This window comes from Meleagris gallopavo, chromosome 1 (assembly GCF_000146605.3).
Source record: "Meleagris gallopavo isolate NT-WF06-2002-E0010 breed Aviagen turkey brand Nicholas breeding stock chromosome 1, Turkey_5.1, whole genome shotgun sequence".
Lineage (NCBI taxonomy): Eukaryota > Metazoa > Chordata > Aves > Galliformes > Phasianidae > Meleagris > Meleagris gallopavo.
The window spans coordinates 30906492-30928895 of record NC_015011.2 but is presented as its reverse complement, the minus strand read 5'-3'; the positions used below and the strand labels follow the sequence as shown (position 1 = coordinate 30928895).

Sequence of the window (22404 nt, the reverse complement as noted above, 5' to 3'; positions counted from 1 at the left end):
AAAAAAAAAAAAAAGTTTGGGTCTTTAATATAGCAAAGACTCTAGTACAGAAAACCCAAAATATCCCTGGTTTGATTCATAATTGCCCTCATGTTCTCAGTAGCCTTCTCAGTTCTGTGAAGTCTATTTTGTAAAGTCAGTATATCTAAAGGAACACATGCCTCTTGCTGAAGCTGCACATAATTAAAATGCAATGGAAATGCCTTCATGCAGTAACTTACTTACTGTCATCGCCCCTTCAGGAGAGGACAGCATGTTCATGTACCCACAGAGAGAAGCAACCACATCCCCACCATACTGGGGACTGAAAGCAAGGATCTGCTCCCTCGGCATAAGCACAGGAGATAACCCTCTGCCCAGCAGCTCCCTCAGCACATCGGCCTCTCAGGGAGGCATGTGGGTGCCTGGAAATCTGTCCAATCCCCCCCCATGTCTATGGAAGGTACAGAAAGCTGAGAAGGAGTCATGCTGCCAGTCCCAGCCATTGACTCAGGAAAACATCAGTGCCTTCTGAGAGATTATGTGTACTCACTGCAATTGGAATTTAAAGACACAAATCTCTTCCAGTCCAAAACAAGTAGTGTCATCCGCCACTTTGTTATTTCTTATTTACAGTCATAAAGTCACCTCTTATAGGGGTTAAATGAGTTTTCTAAATATCAGAATTGCTACTTTGATATAATAACATACTTGAGACTAACTGTATTTTTAACTTAGTTCTTATGACAAAAAAAAAAAGTTACATATCTTCTATGTCAGGTATATTACTGTTTTTTTTTATCACAACATTGTTAATGTTTACCCTCTCCTAAGAGGTGTAATACAAATATAACTCCTCTAGTGCAAAGAATGCTAAAATTCGCAGCTTTTTCTGGGATTAATATTTTGACTTTTCCCTGAATAAATGACCTAATTTCTTTCCATTGATTTAACCTTCTGCAAACTTTTCTCTGCAGGAATCCCACTGATTTCAGCTAGAGTCACTGGATGTCACCACAGAGTCAAAGTCAGAGGGACTGCAGAAACCCAAACCTCAGCACTGGCAGTGTTAAAATGTTATCAGCATCCCTCAGGAGGGCTGGAGCACTGTTTTGCCAATTCTCCCTATTTAACTGGAAATCACTTAAAATTCCGGACCTAGGATTCATAGGACTGGGGAGGAAGCATTTTTAAAGGAAATAATTATATTACAGGGTTTATGATTATGGAAAAAAAGTTTGGAAAAGGAAAAATATAATGGGCTGTAACAACATAATACAGATAATAATGATACAAATTTTATTTTGAAGGCTTTCTGATTTTAAAATAATCTGAAATTTTGTCACACTTTGAATCATGATATCAAATATAGAGAAAAAAATCCTAAAATTGTAAAAAATTGTGCTCTCAATTCCGATGCCCTGCAAAGGAAATGCAACTTATAGTTGTATTGATATCAGCATCAGCATTGGTATAGGCATGGTCACTCCATTTAAGTGATGGATTTTATTTTATTTAAGAATAAAAACAGTGTTTTCGTGTGCCATGTTAATGGGATAAATCTGGGATTTCCACAGAATGCCCTGGGATTATTTCTCCCTGATAATTATAATTATATTGTATATAATTATATATATAATGGTGACTTTATCACAGAGAAAATCTTGTTACCTTAAACTATTGTGTCCTGAGCAATTTTTGGGGCCGAGGTTAGAAGGGAGAATAAGAGCAGGAAGAGTCAAGGTGCCTAGGAATGCAAAGTACATATTGCTGAACCAGTCCAGCCCAGCAATGACTTTGTGGATTTTACAGCTGTTTAACAGCCCACTTGAAATGAGTTGGTGCTGCACAGCAGCTGTTTCCTGCAGGACCCAGTGATGCCAAGGGGGGACACTTTCAGCCAGTGCTGCTGATCCTGACTCAGAGCATGAGCAGAGGGTGAGGGAACGGTGCTCTTGCCCTGTTGTCATAACCCCTTCATCCTGTGGCAACAACCAACTAGCCCAGCTGTTTTAGGGCACACTGCAGAAAGGCGTAACAGAAATGTGACCTCTGCACTCAGGAGCTTCCAGGCTAAATATCTGCTCTGTACACAAAGAGCTTCATTGCTTAGGCCACCTACCTCATGCCTTTTAAAAGCATCAACACTCATTTGTAAACTTAAACGCTCCATTTTATATTTGCTGATGGCTCCTTATTTCACATCTCGAAATCACATCAAAATCTGCGTTGACCTGTGGAAGTTTTACAGTATCTTGTGATTTTATTATCGTTACCTGGTGCAAAACGAAACAAGGAATTGAGACAGCAAAAAGTACACAGGAAATAATTCCCTGTCCCCTGTTTCTTGTATGTGATATGAATAAACAGCAGATGTCAGCACTAATCCAGAACTTGGAATGTTCATGAGGGATTTAATCAGACCCCACTCTACTATCTTCAGATTGCATATGCTCACACTGTGGAGAAACTCCACAGTCTACTGTTAGAAGGTACAAAAATATTTTTATTTGAAGAATTTTAATACATCTTAAGCAACATTCCTAGCTAGCAAGGTAGGATAGGTGTTTGCCCTATCCTCATGCTAAAAGATAATCAAATCCACATGCTTCCCTAAAAATTAAAGAGATTTTTAAAAACTTGCTTAGAAGAACTAATAGCTTGGAAATAGTCAAATGAGGTTCAGGAGAACAGATGAGCAATGAGTAGGCCTGAGGCTGAAGGACAGAGTTCCCTGTGCAGTTGCCAAGTGGTTGTGCTGGTTTGGGCTCAGTGATCTCTATATCCCCTGAAAAAAATCTACAAACTATTGAATATTTTCGTGGAGATAAGAGTTAAAAAATTTAGCAGTACGTGTATACAAAAACCATGTGCACCTGTGTGATGAATTACATGCAGATATGGGAATCCTGTCCCTGCTTGGTCACCATCACTTTGAGGTCAAAAGATGCTCGATTCCTTCTGGCAGGTGTATAGCATATATCGACATGCTGTCTCTCAAGCTGAAGTCTTCTCAACTCTTGAAATAGGTCAAAAGGAAAATCTTCAAATGTTCCAAGATCAAGCAGGCATTTGCTGCTAGCATAAAGCACAGTTAAACCCCTCAGGATTTTTACCACTATCACAGTTAATCATAAATACCATTTCAATCTTAGAAGATAGAATATCTCCAGTTGGAAGGAACCTGTCAGGATCATCGAGTCCAACTCCTGGCTTTGCACAGGACAACTCAAAAACGAGATCATAGGACTGAGAGCATTGTCCAGATGCTTCTTGAACTACACCAGGTTGGGTCTGGTACTACTGCCCTGGGCAGCCTATTCAATGACCACCACCTCCTCAGCAAAGAATCTTTTCCTAACCCCCAACCTGACCCTCCCCTGACACAGCTCTGTGCCATTCCTTCGAGTCCTGTCACAATCACCAGAGAGCAGAGATCAGTGCTGCCCCACCTGTCCCCTCATGAGGAGGCTGTAAGCTGTGATACAAGAACATACTTCTTATGATAGAGCCCGAGATTTTTCTTTTAAATATCTTTCATGAGATCTCACCAATCTTGCAGATACTTGATGCAGCAAAGGATCCGTGGTGAGTCTGCCCCATACAGGCATCTTTGAGTCAAGATTCTTCCCAAAACAAAAGCAAGTTTTGTACCAACGTATATCAGTATGTGGTCCTGAGTTGAAGAACAGCAATCATATATGGGAGTTTATCCATTTTCTGAGGCATCTTCCTTCAAAAACAAAGAACAGCTTAATGGTTTTATTATCTACAAAAATAACTCGGTGACCAAGGATCACGCGTTCTTTGGTGACCAGGGATCACATGTTCTTTTACTACTAGTAAATAGAAAGAGAGCAGAAGTATACTCATGGTCAATTATACAGTAAAAATAGCTCAGCTATTTTAAATCGCATTAGTACTGGTTACAAAACCAAACTTAAATCTGTTTATATTATCATCTTAACAGATTCATAGTACCTCCTACTCTGAAAGCTAAGTCCCAGCCTTAACAAACTGTCAAGATACACAGATCCACCTTCAATTTTTAGCAAACACTACCATGAGATTGCTTCCCACTGCCTTCCTTGTCATTTTCCCCAATCCTTGCTTCCTAAACTCTTCTATCTGTGCTATTTTTGCAAAAAAAAAAAAAAAATAGGCTGTTTCTATTAGCTACTGAAACAACTGACTTTGATTCATCTTCTTTGACTGAAGAACATAAGAGGCCATCAATCTTAACTTCACTGTCAGCGTGGAGATGTCAAAACTGAAGTGGTGACACAATTGTTGGGGAAGAACATGGAAAGAAAAAAAGCAAGGAGACAAAGAGAATGAAAGACAGTGAATCCCCCTTCTCAAAAGAGGGGAAAAGAAATACTACTGTACTTCATTACTGGCACTAATTGACATTGTGTCAGGTTTAAAACTCCGTTTTTCACTCTGAATCAGAGATGTAATACCTGAGAGGAGCTACAGCCTTGTCATGAATTTAGAGGAAAATTTGGAAAAGTTAAAAAAAAATGCCCCTCTGAGTTATTAGAATTTTGGTCGCTACTATTTGCAATAGCAAAGAAGAAAAACCTTTAGAGCATGCATCTGAAATTAACTACATCTTTTCTTTGCAGGATTACAGTACTCTCCTTCACTCACCTGTGAACTGCTCCCCTATGGTGTCTTCACTCTTTTTAAGTGGCAGCTGGCTCTTTTCCAACCAGAATCATTGAAGGCTGATTCTTCCAACCTTTTCAACACATTCTTCATGCATACCAGCTGCTCTTCTGCAAAAGCCTGAGGGATAGGATGAGTTCCATATCATACTCCAAAGATTATTAAATCCTGGTGACTCCCCAGGTGTCACCAGGTGAAATCATATGGCCTGCCATAAATATCTCATATTTAGACTTCAGATTTCAAAAGTATTAGCAAAAAAATACCTCAGTTGTTCTTCATTACTGCTCCATCAGTGACAGAATAAGGGCTGGATTGAAGTATATTGGCCAAATAGTCACTGCAATTGTCTACTCTTTCAAATCCCTACCAGTCAGAAGACACTTTCCACATTTGATGGAAAGTTTTATGAGTTTCATGTCAGGTTGAATCCTGTATCAGTATTAACAGATGAGGAAAAAGAGAGGATTTTAACTTCTGAAGATGTCTAGGATTGTAGGAACAATTGATGACAATGAAGTAAATGCATTGCATGTTGAACATCTTCTGAGGTATCTTGATATCCAAAATCATTTCTTTTTCCCACCAGTATCTCTTCTACACTATCTGTACAAGAGTTCAAACAGTCCTTACACATCCAAGACTTACCTCATTTAAACACTGGGAGAACAAAAGAACTGCAAGAACTGCATCATCTGACGTGTCTGAGGGGCAATTGGGGGCATTAAAAGAAAAGAAAAAAAGGAGAGCTACTTTTTTTGTGTAGTGGTGGCTTTGTGTGGCAAGCCAGTATCTCCCCACCAGCTAGGAGGCTTTGCAGAGCACTTTGTCCTGATGTCTCTTCCTGTTAGACCTCCAAAGGAGGAGAGCACAGATGTTCCTGAGCAACTACTGCCCACAGGGCCTCTGTAAATACCAGAATACCAGGAGCCTTAGGTGTATCAGATGCTGCTGACTGTTCTCAAATAGCAAATAAAAATGCTGAATACCTATGTGCTAAAAGAATGCTTACAGATCAGGATGCATTTCCATTTTATACATAAAACCACAAGAAAAATGTGAAAAATATATGGCAGTGACAGCATAGTTACTTCAGCAAATAACTTTTTAATATCCTACTTTAAAAAATGAATGTTCAACGCACAGGAATAGTTGGCTGGATTCTAAAAGCCAAAAATCTTGACCTTTGCAGCCCACAAAGAATAAATTCTTTGACATCTATCTGGTACAACATGTTAATATGTGTTAAGTACTAAGTGAAAAAATGACTAACTTCAAGAAAGCATTTCTGATGCTTGCCAATGACAACATTGCCTAGGGGAGATTGTAAATTACTATAGATATAACAAGGGAGTAATCTAATTTACTGAGCACAAAATTTTATTAAATTCCCAGTTTACTGCATGCCTGCTGAATTTGTTTTGAGGTACTAAAAAGTACTTATCAATATATATTGAACTTATCAGTAAATATGGATGTACACTAGTAGTTTGGGAAACTTCTAAAGACAACTTTCAGTGAGCAAGATTTATAAATGCAGATCTGTTATTTGCATGCAAATAAATGAGACTGGTCAAAATTTTCAACCACTTCTATAAACAAAGCCATTCATGAAATGCTAAATAAGTTGGAAGTGGGTGGTTCTCTCAGCAGCAGTATTATAATTCTTCTTCAAAGTTGCTGTCTGACCATTCAGTAGCTCCTTTATGTGCCTTTTATTCTTATCTATGATTCCATTTGTCACAAGACCTTCCGTGTCCTCAAATATTACCTATTAGAACACTCTTGTGTAAAAAAGGATGAAATGTTTAAGTCACACAAATACAGACTACATGGCAGATCGAGAGTGAATACAAAAATGTAGGCATGTTCAGACACAGAGACACAACTTCATAGTGAAAAAAGATGAAACCTCTATCCATTTGTAGGGGATACTATGATTTCCTGCTTGTCTCTTTATGCCAGTAGTTGATCAGGAAAATGCTTTAACAGAATTGTGCCAGCCAGCCTTTCTGGATGTAAACACAGACAAACTCGGCTTTTTCAAGAAATCTGTCTGTTTCTAAATATCAGCTTTGAAAAGCAGAATTAGGCTCACTCATCCTTTTAGAGACATTAAGTACTAAAGATAAATGTTTTCTATCTGGTAAAGACTTATATCTTATTACACTCTTTGTCACAGTATTTTCACTTAAACTTTTTAATAACAGATCACTGAAAAGCAATGAGCAGTTTTTTAATGTTTTGTTTTATCCTTACTAGCAGCCCACTTATTCATTGTCTTATCTAAAGACAGATTGATTCATTTCCTCTCAACTATCACTATGGAAAATGTCAGAATAGTATTTCATATGCATTCAAGAGTGTATTTTCACATCATCACTGTGGCAGCTGTTATTGTTCCCATCTTTCTACATGGAGAGTTAATGCACTGAAGGACTGAATCAGATTTATTCCAAATGCCTATTTAGGTGTCTATTTTAAGAAAATGAGGATGTGAATGCTACAGCTTTCACTCTAAGCACTACTTTTGCAATAATCCCAAATCAAGCATTTTTGATATAGATTATCTCTCCTATGGTACAGATTATGTCCGCCTCTTTATTCCTCTCATTCTGCACCCACAAAGAGCCATCCTTTTCTGAAAGATGTCACAGATGCAACGGAACCTTTCTCAGATCCTCTCTACCCTTTCATTTCTCTTGCACTGATTTCTACCCCATGGTCAATAGGCAACAGGGGTTTGAACTAACCAAGATCCAGGAGAAAGCCTGCTGAGGAGAAATCTGTACTCAGACTTCTCAATCCTTGTAAGGTCATTATATTAAAAAAAGCTACTGCTATCTCCATTAATACTTGAAATATCTTAACTTTGAAGGAAACTCACTTTTGTCACACAGGGTAAGTCTGACAATTTATGTATGCAGAGGCTTACTTCATTTCTAGAACTCAAATGCTCAGGAAAAAAAGGTTGACACTGAATTACTCTGCACCAAAAATTATAGATGTGCCTAGCAAGATGGCCCTAGATAGCCAGAGATCCAAATGACACAGAGGCTCCAGCTAAATCTGAGTACTCCTAAGGCTGGGAGTAGAATCTGAACTGGGTTCGGCGCATAGGCAGAGTCCCACTTTCCACTCATATTCTTGACAGGAACTTAATCACATAATATGAAGCATACACACATGAAGCATATTATAATTAAAGGCTTAGCTATAATTCTATTCCCTCTAAAATTGGAAATGTTCATTTTTTTAATTTATATTATCAGAAAACATGTAAAGATACCTTTCTGGTCATTCTTCTATTAAGCAATACCTTGGACTTTAATTGCATCTTCAATATAACTGTTATGCAAATTGAGACTACACAATCTATCTCATGGGAAATTCCAGAATCATTTTTGTTCCAAATGGAAATGAGATGTGAAAGTATTTAACATGAACACTGATTCAGTTAAGAAAACAAAAATGTTTTATTGAAGTGACTCAACAAAATACCATTAAAAATATTCGAAGCAAAACTTCCATCACTGGAGCATCGTGTAGAAATATCCCGTGGAAACTCTTCAGATAAGTTTTATCTTCAGTGGGAAAATTTCAGCAGGAAGAGAATACATGTTTTTCTAAGGAATCACTATGACCAAAAAAAATAGACACTTCTTATCATGAGCATCAGTGAAATCTATGTAAGTCAAAAATGTTGTGATCAGAAGAGGGTATTGCAGTCATTTTGCTGATGACAGTAGGGCATATTCTTTAATGCATTCTTTACTTTCTTTACTTTTCTTATTACTTACCTACATTCTTACTTATATTACTCATATCTTACTACATTCTTTACATTCTTTACTTTTCTGCTGCATATTTTATGACATAACTTTTTTTTTAAGTAAATATAATCTACTTAGCTGTCCCCCTCTTCATACCTCAGAGATTTGTTTTCCTCTTGGTCTCCCATTTTTTCCCTCCATCTTGCCAGTCCTGCTCCACACATTGCAGGACATCTTTATACAGGACTTCTTCACGCAGGTCACCTTCCAGATCATCTTTTGGAACTTACTAGCACAGCAGGTTTAGCTGAGATAACCACAGTAGAGCCAGTTGTGATGGCAGGACAAGTCCTTCACAAACTACTTACTTTGCTTACCCACAAATAGCAGGAGCTGTTTTAATCCCAGAACTTGTCAGGGGATCCTTCTTTCACATAGGAATGACGTGTCTCCTGTAAAATTCAATCCGAAGCCACAGGTGGTGCTTTGGCAGCAGATCCCAGAGGCAATCAGGAATAGTTGCTGTAGGCTTGAATGCTTGATCAACTCTAAAACATCCCAGTGTGCCCCAGGAGTGTGGAGCCAGGAGTTGGACCCACTGATCCTTAAGGGTCCCTTCCATCTACGGGTATTCTATGAATCTGTGATTTATCATATTTGTTTTCCCAGCAATAACAGACATTTTATTTTAAATATACTCAGGATAGAAGCAAAATCTCAAGGAGACACTGCTTCCAGTTGTGCTCACGCTTTGCATGACTGATGATTTTAATATTTTGATGCTTCTAAATTTTCACATCCCTTTCTGTTTGTTTTGATGCATTCAAGAGAGGAGGATTTGTACCCATTTGAAAAAACTTTGAAAAGCAAGAATACTGGCCTGGAAATTCTTGGAAAGATCTTGCTCTGACGTGTGGAAAGGAACAGCTTTTATGTATTCGAGGAAGTGATCCTGCTGAGTTGGCATTTTACAGCTTGTTTCTGTCCAACTGCTTGCACTAATTCATTAGCAAAGGAAATGTCTGTTCTTTTCCAGATCGCACTTGCTTATGCCAAGATAGTTTAGCCAGGCATCACTGGTTCCTCTATGTGGCACGTGCATAACCTCTTCAGCATGGTCACATATTAATGCCAGTGGTAAAGAAATAATGGGAATGGTTTTGCCTGTTTGTATAAAAACATTAGATATGCACAAAATTCCAACAATTTTCGACAATGAAAACTAAAATTTGCCTGATAAACTTGCACCAAAACCTATGTTTCGTTAAGTACTGAGAAGAAAATCTATTTTTGTACCAAATGCACTTGTGGTTTGATCAGATGCAAAGCTGTCTTTGTGCTAAACGAGGGATGTAAAATAAACAGCTCCCTCTCCTTTGTTCTGTGACACTTCAGAATGCCATCCTTAATCTTCAGTAAATTCACCAGCAATACCTGCCAAACATTCATGGGAGGTTCTCTTGCATTGAAGAGCTTCCTTCTCTTCTCCCACATTTGGGTAAAGGGGATAATGTCTGTAAGGAACTTGAGATTTTCCTACTCCTAAGTAAGTAAACTGGATAAGACTGTGTAAGAAGGTGTAGAAGTCAATGCTTAGTTTCTTCCCAGACGAAGGAAACCAAATTCATCTAAAATTAATTTTCGGTATGATCTCCAAAGACTAACAAGGATTTATTGGTCCAATGTTTGTTTGTAAAAGTATTTTTAAGTTATCCTGTTAAGGGCATGCATAACATAAATCAATACTTTTTTATCCTGGTGACACAGGACTACTTGATGTAGGAGCAAAATAATTTGTTAGAGATATAAGATGAGCCGATGCTTCCTTCTAAACCCGTGATTTACCAAGGCAAATGGTGGCAAAAGGGACATGTGACTGCAAGTCAACACATGGTGAAACAGGACAGTTTTGACTCCTAGCATGATCTCTGCATTCTGCATTAAACCAGCATTATAAAGTAATAATATAATAAAGTAAATATAATATAATAATATAAAAAAAGTAATAAAGTAATAAGTAATGGGAAGGGAGACTGAGGTCAAAGGAGGTCCCAGGGAAGGGAAGCTCTCCTATGCGCCCTTGCTCTGCCCTCTGGATTCATCACCACTGCTGCTGTGGTCCCAGTGATCCCAGATGTGCTCCTCCCCTCTGTGCAGACAGGAGCTACAACACGTCCATGGAAGTGTGAACCACTTTCCCAGGTGCAGCTGTCTCCCATAGGAACCTATCATCTTCAGCAAGGATATGGCTCCACCCAACGAGACAAGTGCAAGATAAAGAGAAGCAGTCAATGCTCAGTCCATGGTGCCTAGAGATGATGAAGAACCTCTTTACTTCAGTTATTTTGCATAGTAACAGATAGCCGAGGTTTTCAAAAACTGTTTTGCTTTAGACATTCCTAAATAGGCTTCAAGGCAAAAGGAGACTTTTCTTCAGGACAATCCCAGCTGAAATGGCTCCTCTTAATATCTTTATATAGAGAGAGAGACTACAATATTTTAAGTCTTTTCTTTTGTGGCAACACACTGTTGCACCATTTGTTCAATTAATTATATTACACAGGGATGGACTCAAGATAATATCCTCATCAATATTTACAAGGTCTTCCAGGAGTACACCTGCTTCCTCTTGGGAGTGTTGATCCAAATGAAAGATGTGTGTGTGCATTTAATGCAAACTGCTCAAGCTTGATAAGTCATTAACTTGGGCCATACAGCTCCTATTTGACTCAGGCCACAAGCAGAGCAAAGGAACTCCTGCATACAGAAGGCCATCTAAACAAATCATCTCTGAATAATTATTGCTCTCACTGTGAAAGAGTCATTGGCTTTCTAGCTTATATTCTATCGAAATTTGAAAAATGCATCTGTTACATAAACAAAGAAAGCTCTATGTGCTCATCAGGCCAGAGGGCTAAACATGCTTACTGAATTCTTATCTTCTCTAGATTTTCTAAGAATAGGACCATTACAAATTCTAGAACTTTAAGAATTTATTTGAGCCACAAAATGTGGTGACTTTGTAGTATGTACAAATATAGTTGAACCAGCTAAAGAAATAAGGAGCTTAAACAAAGACAGCTGCACCAAAGAGCAAGCCACTTTTTGAGGAGTTTTAATTTTAAAGAGCTGACATAATTTAAAAACAAGTGAGACAGGAGGCTTTACAATCATATTTTACTTTTTATTGACTCCAAAGTGCTGCCAAATTGACTAAGTAGATGGCAGCTGATGCAACAATGAACTTTTCACTTGCTCTCTCTACTAACATATACAGAGAGAGAGAGATGATTCATGAGAAAGTAATGCAAATAAATGGAATTGACTGGAATTTACTTTTCTGTTTTACTCTCTTAGGTGCTCAATTCTTCTAAGAAGCAAAAGTAAGCTTTGTTGGATCCTTGGCATGTAAAGAAATTTTCATTAACATTCAATTGAATAGAAATTAGTGTGAATGACAGGTTTTAACAAGCAATCAAAATAATCTTTAAATGATTTATTAAATACTAACCAGTTCTGAAGCAGCACTGAGATGAAATGTTAAGCAAAATGCAACCAACATTCATAAACCTTCAATAGTGATATGTCATTCCATTTGCTAAAGTTTATTCTTCTTCTTCCTGCGGGCACTCCAGCCTCTGTTCTCCTTGTATCAAGGCACAAGAGTCCAAAAGATAAAGGGAATAAAACTAATGGTTGTTCACATACATGCTAATGAATACGGAAGAGTCTTTCAAAGCACAACACACAAAATTTACTCAGCAGAAATTGTTTGGCACCTGGCACCCTTGAACTTGGAAGTATTAATTTATATATATAAATTACAAAGGTACAGATGGAAATAATTAAATTTTTCTCTTATGTATCTTTGAAATAAGTGGATTTATAGTGCACATCAACATTTAGCAGGAGTTAAGTCACAACCATTGTTACCTGAGGGAATTACTAGGTCACTATCTTGATTGTTGTCATGTCTTCATATTTAGATTCTTCTAGCACTTTAAGTTATTGGTTTGGGTCTTGAAATGCTACCTGTGACATCTTATCAGCTATGTAGGCAATGGCTTGCATTTCCTTATTCAGTTGTTTTTTTCCTTTGTAACAACACCAGGTAGACAAAATTTGCTTTATAGCAACATCCACATGCATAAAATTTTGGACACGTTTTATGGTAATGAATATAGAAATAGTTGTGTTTCTATTAAAGCAAAAAGTTGTTTTATATGGAAACATTTTATATGTTTCAACTCTTTAATTGGTAGTAGAAATCAGCTTACACATATATGAAATCTCTTTGAACTGATTACAATTGATATTTTTCTCTGCTATTTCAGACATCATTGAAATCTGATTTTTCAAACAACCATCAATAAAATAGGATCTTAGAAACAGTGGAGGGGAAAAAACTTTTCAACAAGCAAAATAGTAAGTTATAGGAAACACATAAACTGAAAATAAAATAATTATACCGAATATATTGCAAACACTAAAGAGTTTAAAATATGTTTTCTTATGTTACGTGTAATGCACCATCTTAGTGTAATGAGAAATTGGCACTTCCTTGAGATATCTTTAGTTCTTTGACATCACCTTGTAATTTCTTTTGCATATAGGATATGTTCTTCTTGGTATTTTAATAAATGTTCTTTATGTTTGTATTATTTGTACTGCATCATGTCCTCAAGTCAAAGAAGTGATAATCAAGGATGTGTTGATACGCTCTCCCTACTGAAGAGATATTTTTGAGCTGCAGACTATAATTTCAACTCCACATATAAATGGAATGTTGAATTTTTTTCAGACTGCATGCCTGAATGGGCTTTTTCTACTCAAAAATCCTCGAGGTTCCTTTAACAGCAATAATTGGGAATAATTATGATAAAGTTATGTTTCATGTATTTTATTATCTTCCCACTTTTGGATATCATTACTTCAGTGTGGGCAAGTGAAATAGATGCCAGGTCATATCATATTTCAGAATAAAATAAAGCCTGAGTAACTATAGTCAAAGTAACTGTTGCTGATTCATTTAACAGGCATGTCTCTGGATTTTAAATCCAGTATCAGTCACTACTTGTAATAGAACATTTATGATTCCTTGGGTCAACAACTGCAGGTTAATAACAACCACAAAGTAGGGCGGGTATTCAAATTGATGAGGTCATGGCCTTCTCTTCTGAACCTGTGTGCTTTCTATTCTTCAGCACACTGAGGCAGATGGATCACAATGAAATATTGTATCAGACTCAATTCTGTGAAAGCATAACTTGAAATGGTGCTGAATAACACAAAACATGTCTCCTTTGTTTTTCTCCCCATTAGACATGAGACTGACACGTTAGCACTTTTTGCATACTGGCCATAGAGCAGCCTGTGGCAGTTCAACCAACTAGATGTTTTAATTGACCATTTTATTCTGAACTTATTTAATTCTTCCTTGACTTCACTGTAACATTTCAGTCACTTTTGAAACAAAGCAATGGTTTCAAAATAAAAAGTTGTATTCTCTCTGTTAAATATTTGCAGAAGAAACATTTCCATGTTTTATCATTTCTAAGGGTATTTTTAGCCTCAGATATTTTGCCAAACTGGACTTTGACTTACAGTTAGTTTCAACTGAATTCATAAGGTGCTTTTAAGTCATGCTGGATCAAATACAGACTTGTCTACAAGCTCAGAAGATTACAAGCTCCGTAAGAGCTGCAGGCTTAGTTCACATAACAGATACAGTGTTTGGCAGCCAAATGTTCCAAATCTGTTTGATAAAAGTTTACTGGGACTTTCCAGGATTTACTTGCCACCTCCATACTGGCGGGCATAGCAACAGTGAACATGAAAACATCAGAGCACTGAACATTAGGCACGCTTGTGCAATGGGCATGACCTGAGAGCATGACCCTTCAGGTGCTTGATCACACAATCTTAAACCTCTGTTAAGGAATGATGGGGGCTGGGCAATGGAGTGAGTTGGGAGCTGTATATGTATTTCAGTATTAATTAGAAGGTCTCCAGGTAAAGTAGGGTACATCAGGATCTTACTTGGAAAATGTGACTCATGCTGAGTCTTGCTGTTAATGAGCCCAGTTATATATAAAGTATGCCAAATAACTTCAGTTTTTGTCCTAAAGTCCTGCTGAGACTCTAGGTCAATTTGTGAATAATAATAAACAAATTGTGAATATAAAACTAAGTGTGAATAAACACTTTTAAATTAAAGCATTTAATGCTGCATTTATCCCAAATATGTCACTCGGCAGTTTTGTTTTTTTTTTCATAGAATTAGTAGGATTCTGTTGCAATTAAAGATAACTATTTACAGTTTAAATATAAATTGGAGTGGTATTACTACAGGCATTCGAAATTTTAGAATAAAATTTGCAGAGGGCTGCTCCAAAAGCCCCAAATGCCTCCTCTTTTATTATGCTTGCCCATGACATCAGAGGCAAATGTTGGTGGTATGGCAATAGATGTTGGGATCAAGTGAACCCTCAGCAAGTTTGCAGATGACACCAAGCTGTGTGGAGCAGTCAACAGACCTGAGGGAAAAGATGCCACCTGGAAAGACCTAGAAAGGTTCGAGCAGTACCCTGCCAAAAAGAACTTCAGGGTACTGGTGGATGGCAAGCTGGATATGAACCAACAGTGTGCCCTCGCAGCCCAGTAAGCTAACTGTATCCTGGGCTGCATCAAAAGAAGCATGGCCAGCAGAGTGAGGGAGGTGATCCTGCCCCTCCACTCTGCTCTGGGGAAACCTCACCTGGAGTACTGTGTCCAGATGTTGAGTTCTCAGTACAGCATAGATGTGATCTGTTGGAGCACATCCAGAGGTGAGCCACAAAAATTATCCCAAGGTGAAACACCTTACCTGCAAGGACAAGCTGAGTGAGCTGGGGCAGTTCAACCTGGAGAAGAGAAGGATCCAGGGAGACCTGATAGCAGCCTTTCAGTACCTAAAGGGGGGCTATAAGGAAGAAGGGGATAGAATCTTTAGCAGGATCTGTGGTGATAGGATGAGGGGAGAGGGTAAAAGAGTAAAAGAGGGAAGTTTTAGATTGGCTATAAAGTAGCAGTTTTTCAATAATGGTGAATGGGCACTAGAATAGGTTGCCTAGATACATGGTGGAAGCCCAATCCCTGGAGATATTCAAGGTCAGGCTGAAACGGGGCTCTGAGTGACCTGTTCTACTTGTGGATGTACCTGTTCATTGCAGAGGGGTTGGACTAGATGACCTGTAAGAGTCTCTTTCATCTCAAAAGATTCTATGATTCTGTGATTTTAGGTTTGAACATTCCCACCAATATTCTATTATATTTTGTTGCCACGTGACAGATGGCAGCAGAGGGGTAGTCTGACAAAATGTGTCTGACAGAAATGTGTATGGAGCAAAGTTTCACTGAATTCCTCCATGCAGAAAAAAAAAAATGCACCATCTGCCATTCTTCGATGCTGAACATTTATGGAAAACAAACAGTGAATGTGAGTGCAGTTAGGAGGTGGATGGAACATTTCAGTCAACTCACCTGTGCAAATGAGATGATTATGACCAGGGAATATTGTATAGAGAAGAATACAGCCTCAGTGCAAAGTTTACACTAGGTGGGTCCCATGAGTGCTCACACAGGATCCGAAAGACCACTATATACAAGTTGGTAGTGACCTGTTGAACCAATACAAGACTGAAGGTGACAGTTTCCTGAATTGCATCATTATTGGTGATGAGATGTGGTGTCACTATTACAAGCTGGAGTCAAAACAGCAGTCCATGGAGTGTGACATGTGAATTTCCCATAAAACAAAAAGTTCAAGATGCATCCCCTCAAAAAGTAACGTGATGTTCACTGTCATTTGAGACAGGAAAGAGATGATCTTTCTGGATTTCCTGGAAACTGGACAAATCGTCAATTCTGACTGCTACTTTGCAAAGCTGAAGGCTCTAAATTCCGTAGTCAGGCCAGAGAAGAAGACAACCTTTCTCTTGCAATAAGAAAACAATAAGATAACACCAGGCCCCATACCATTCTGAAGACATTGGAGCACATTTCCAATTTTGGCTGGACTGTCTGTCCTACACCACTAATCATATAATCAGGATTTGGTGTCTTCTGACTTCCATCTGTCCAGGCCAATACAGACGGACTGCATCAGCAACATTTTCCTAGCAACATCATCATAGCTGCTGTGAAACAGTGGGTCATTTCTGCTGATGCAGATTTTTATAAGCATGGCATGCAGGCTCTTGTTTATCACTGGTGAAAACACACAGCTGATGGTGGTAACTGTGTTGAAAAATATTTTGTAGCTGAGAATTTGTGTTACCAAATAATGTTATTGTGCTCATTGCTGTAGTTTGCATGGAAATAAATAGAAGGCATTATTTTTAAAGTGACTTCTGTATGTGAAGGACCTTGCTCTGATAATGCTAGAAAATCATGAAGTTCATCCTCATTGTCTTATCCAGTTGCTGCAAGTGACAATATTTTGATGATACAATAAATCTTAAACTGAAACAGAAATGATAAATCTTTTATTTCAGGATTTCTTTCTGAATGCTCGTCTATTTTCCAAGTCTAATCAAAAACAAACAAAAACTTACATATAATTTGGCATTGTAGATGGCATGATTAGTAAATGAGGCAGTACAAAACAGTTCACGTCTTCAATACTAAGCAAAGCATTTGCAATTTATTACCAACTTCAATGTAATTTTTAGGAGGCTAGGTGCTTGGTGGTAGGGGATTTTTTTTGCCATTATCAAATATCAGCCACTAGAACCTGAGAATATATTTTTAGACAGTGTTGCCTAATATCCTCTGATTTACTTCCCACATCATATACAAAGTTAGAACTACCTTGTTTTCTTTAGATTGTTATTTTCTGGAAGGTCACTGTAATTGCCTTTCCTTGATTTGTAGCATTGATAACTGACTTTTGTCTTACGGTTTTCCATTCCTAGTCTAAGCAAATATTGATAATTCTGACAGAAACATTAACAGCTGCACAATAAACCCCCCCAAAACATGCATTTTTTTTAACCAGCATGCTGATCAAAACCTGCCCCATTCTCCTAAGGAATGCTTTAACCTGTTCCTATTTTTCAGAGCATGAAGCAGTTTCTGTAAAGGGCACAAGGACAGAAGGCTGGTGAAGATGCTCAGCTTTCTGCTGCCAGACATCTCTCTGCTTGATATCTGGAAAGCTGAGATGCTTCTGACAGCTGCTGGGGCAGTGGCATTACAACACAGCAAATTGAAATTGTGCTGAGCCCTGCAGTTGGCAGGGAGGCTGTCATGATTTGAAGAGTTAATCACATGACACATCCCCCTTCCCTTGGGAGAAAGGGAGGGGGGTGGAAGGAAGAGGGAAAAAACCCAACTGAGACAGGAGAAACTAATTTATTAAAAGAAATGTGAGATAACACAGAATAATTCAGACCAATATATCAAAACAAACCAAAAATAAAGCCAGAGGAGAGTCAGTCTGAGACTTTATCAGCAAGCCCTCCATGGTTCACCTCCTAGAAGAGACATGAGAACCCTTCACCCAATGCAGTACATCCCAGAGTATCTTCCTCTCAGAGAGTTCAGAACTCATGTGAGGCTGCTAGAGAAACCAGGAAACACAGTTCTGTAATGCACTGTGCCTTTGCACCCAAATAGCCTGTCTCATGATGTCATAATATGGAATATTGATAGAACCAGGACAGAGGCTCCTCACTATGATCTCAGCTGCCCACATGCCAAGCATGACAGCCAGCTGATGTTGGTGGCGTCCCCAGCCCCATCCCCTTCAACTCATCCTCCTCAATGGGAGGAAGACAGTGCTGTCACCCCAGTGACTCTAACACAGGTGCACAAAAGTGCTCCTATCTCTTCACCAGAGACAGCCATTATATAGGACCCATCCACATATTTGAGGTGAGATGGCCAGCTCCAAAGTACTGGACACCAGCAGCTCCCACCATCACCTCCATACCCCAGGTTCTCCTCAGCAGTGTCTCACTTAATCCCCAGAACATCTCCCATGAATACACATGTGCTCTTCCAGTTGCACTGCAAAGGTCACAAAATCTGACTTTAAATTAGTTTAAAAAAAAAAAAAAAAAACAAACAAAACAAAAAAAAACAAAAAAAAAAAAAAAACCTTAATAAGATCTCCAGTTCATCCTGCTTCAGGTGTTTGACAGTCTTCTGGTAATACACAAAGAGAATTTGCTAGCTCTGGACCTCCAGCAGGGGCTGCCTGAGACATTCAGGAGTCTCAGCATTGACAGAGATGGGATTTTGCTGTCCTGTTAGCATGCCTGCATATAATAGCATTTTGTATTACTTCTCAAGTGAGTCTCAAGTTCAGGACAGGTCATATCTTGTTTAACATACACTGAAACTAGAAAAATAAATTCTAAAACATAATTTTCTTTTCCATTCTAAATTAAGATCTTCTGTTTTTAAAATACGCTCATCAGTCATTTGATATGATATTGTTCCAGACCATTTAATCTGTATAATTCCTTTAGAAAACAACATTTCTGAATGCTTAACTAAATATTCCTGGAACAAGAATTCATTCTGCATTTTACCCTTTCAGCCTCAGAAATCAACCACCTTTGCTGCATGTGTGTTTTGTTTTGTTTGGCTCATTGTTTCCTTTGGTTTAGAGATCAAAAAATGGATCTCTACTGTAAAAATAAGCTCCGTTTGGGTTTAAAAGAAATAAAGGGAGGATAGGGGACCATTTCATTGTATATGAGTTGTATCTAATGTCTTTATTAAGTGTGCTTCAGATGCTTTGCATTAAAACTTAATTTAAAGAAAGCTGAATGAGCGCCAAAATCAACTGCATTGTTGGATAAATGGAATCGCTGCACTCAAGTTGTGATTTATTCTGACATAAAATTGCTTGCCTGCAATTAAAGGTTCATTATTCTACCCAAAGACATAAGTAAACACTGATCATAGGGATTTAAATCACCATAATGGTTTGTATAAATCCTATGATCAATTTTTATTCACCTAGTTTTATGCTTCTAACAACCATTACAAATTCATATTAATATTGATAGTTACCACAGGCACACATCAAATATTTTCTTTTTGTCTCATTCCAATATCAGCCTGAATTTAGTTACAGCCTGCTTATCTTCCTCAATCTGTTCCACCATCTTCTTATTGCATGTTTCTACTTTTGTATATAACCACCTCACTTTTCCTTTGTCCACCAAGTGATGCTATCATATCTTTCTTACTAACATATATTCACAGAAAAAAAAAAAAAAGAAGAAAAAAACCACAGGAGAGCTACAAGGAAGGGCTCAGGGGAGGAAAAAAAAAAAGTCATGAAAGATTCCCAAAGGAAAACACAGACTGGTTTTCCAAGTGTAAAGGTGATGGAAGTTTTTCATACAGAGGGTGGTGACACACTGGAACAGGTTGCCCAAGGAGGTTGTGGATGCCCCATCCCTGGAAGCATTCAAGGCCAGGCTGGATGTGGCTCTGGGCAGCCTGGTCTGGTGGTTGGCAACCTGCAGATAGCAGGGGGGTTGAAACTAGAAGATCACTGTGGTCCTTTTCAACCCAGGTCATTCTATGATTCTATGATTCTATGATATAGGTGCTGGAACACATTAGCTCAGAATGCCGCAACAATGCCTTATCTGCTTCTGCTGTATTACCACACACCAGCAGCGTCAAAAAACTTCCTCTTCCTAAAAATTTCCATTTGGGCTCCTGGAAAGTTTGAGCAAAACAAAGTGGTAGATATCTGCCTGGACTGAATGTAAAAAAAAATCACGCTTTCCCAAAAATAAATTAATTTTAAAGCGCTAAAAGATGCAAATTTTTCATATTGGCTAATTTTGGTGTGATTTTTAAAGAGCAAAATAAAAAAGGTGACTTAGAAGCAATACTTAATCAAATGAGCAAAGTGTAATAGCTATTTACCCAAGAGGCAGAAAATGCCAAAGGTTGCATGCTTAACCTTAATTCACTGAATCTTTATTCCAACCACAGCTATTGTTTATTCAGTCAAAATAAATGATTTTACTCCCTACCTCATGTTTGCTCGGCAAATTGTGCACACTGGAAGACTGTTCAGAGTTGGTCACCTCTAACTGCACTGTCTGGAGCAATTGCCGAGATTTGTCTGTGGGACAAGTAATTTAATTTACCAATATTTCAGTCAATTACTGCAGCAACGGAATATAGGAAATTATAGAACAAAAGGTACAATGGAGAGGGGAGGAGAGGGGAGGAGAATAGAGGAGAATAGAGGAGAGGAGAGGAGAGATGGTTTTGTATATTCTTTGTTGACTAATACCCATCATGATATGATTGTTAGGTTTTCCACAAAGTTCATACTTCCAGGTGCAATCCTTGCTAGAAGTGTTCTTTGATGTGGAGAGATTACTCCACAAACCTTAACATTCTTTCATAAAGCTTTTTGTATGCAATATATATTTATACTAATAGAAAAATTACCTCTTCTAGACTATCCATCAGTAAAATGATGAGTAGCAATTGAGTATGTATTATCTGTCTTCCCAGACTGCATTTCACCTGTAAAGAGAGATTAAAATAATAAAAATTTGAATTGCCATGTCAATAAATAAGAAGTCATGAAATGTTACAATCGATTTTTCTGGTGTCCTTCAATCTGTTCTGAATGTTCTCATGTGTGTAGTTAGATGCATCTTTTAACTAAATGAGCACACATTCATTTTTCCTCAGGAAAAATATAATTTGCAAATAATACATGCAAAATATTCCATTAGTATGCAGAATTTACTCCCTTATGAATGCAATTTTCATATTTTTTTAAGTTGCCTAATTAATTATACTAATCTATTAGTATGTCTCTGTCCTCATTCTGTCATTAAGAGCATTACGCTCTTCATGTTAAAAAGCCTTTTTACTTTTCTCCCTTGAAATGTATGTGGTTTGTAAATTTGATTGTAGATCAAACTAGATATTTGTGAGTCTTTGTTAATTTGTTCTTTTGGTGGCCTTGAAGGGAATAAAAGAATCTAATCAAATGATCTAACACTGTCTAGGCAAGAATTAAGTAACCCTGTTTATATCATTCTTATTAGTGCTTCAGTTAACCCCCATGAGACAACTCAACACATGTGAATCAAATGAACCAGATTAAGCTTGCTGATCACTGACCAGTTTGTATGATGTCAAAATGGGTGCTGATGTAATAAGAATATTAAAAATCAAGCTAAGGAGAGAATTTTGATTCTGAGGATCGTTCTAATTTAGATAACTCACAACTCATATAATGCAAAGATTGCCTCTAATAATGTAAAGGTGCAGTTCATCCTAATCAAAAGGACATTGGTCTGTTATTATTTGAATTTTGGCACTTAGACCTAAGGAGTATCCTTTGATTAAACTTGTATAGCTACTACCATACAGAGCTTGCAACCTCAGGGCAATTAGTGACTACCCCTTTGCCATGAGTCAAAGAAAGAGATCATCTGCAATTGTATAGCCAGAGCAATAAACCTGGGAGGAGGTTACCACAGAATGCACTAAACCCCGAATATTCAAAATTAAACTTAGTCTTTGCCCCTTATTCATCAGATATCAGAAGTTCTTGCAACAGATCTTACATAACAGATGCCATAATACATAAATTACATTGATCTAAGAGGTAAAAAGAGATTATGTATTTACTGTGAATGTGTTCACTTCTGTACAAGTCCCATTAAGTTGCAGATTTTAAAAAAGGCTGTGCTATGTCCACACTTCTTTGCCCTGTGCTGCGCAAGGAGGAGCCTCTCTCCCATCATGGGTCCATGGCTGGAGAGCAGTAGGTCCTGTGTCTGGGTCCCACTGGGATGCCAAGTTCCCAAAGGAAGGTAAACACTCCATCAGCATGGCAGAACTCAACCTTCATAGATCATCCCAAAGCATGGTATTTCCATCAGACACAGCAAAGGTATAATTTGCCAATTATGATGTGGGAGAGTGACTTTAAAAA

General features: G+C 38.0%; 2 long non-coding RNA genes across 6 annotated transcripts; both read right to left on the bottom strand.

Annotated features, from left to right (window-relative positions):
* Positions 1-8102: 8102 nt before the first annotated feature.
* On the bottom strand, positions 8103-15097 carry LOC109366033. The gene is made up of 2 exons (XR_002112026.1): positions 8580-15097; positions 8103-8287 (listed from the first exon to the last, which is right to left on the bottom strand). It is a non-coding gene; the product is annotated as an uncharacterized LOC109366033 (long non-coding RNA).
* A 28-nt stretch (positions 15098-15125) lies between these two features.
* LOC104909818 lies at positions 15126-22398 on the bottom strand. 5 transcript variants are annotated; one of them, XR_004159816.1, is made up of 5 exons: positions 22098-22398; positions 20898-20975; positions 20471-20562; positions 15945-16081; positions 15126-15384 (listed from the first exon to the last, which is right to left on the bottom strand). It is a non-coding gene; the product is annotated as an uncharacterized LOC104909818 (long non-coding RNA). The 5 variants fall into 5 exon arrangements; XR_002112025.1 differs by lacking the exons at positions 15126-15384; positions 15945-16081 and adding exons at positions 16927-17938; positions 18565-18724; XR_002112023.1 differs by lacking the exons at positions 15126-15384; positions 15945-16081 and adding an exon at positions 16927-18024.
* Positions 22399-22404: the final 6 nt, after the last annotated feature.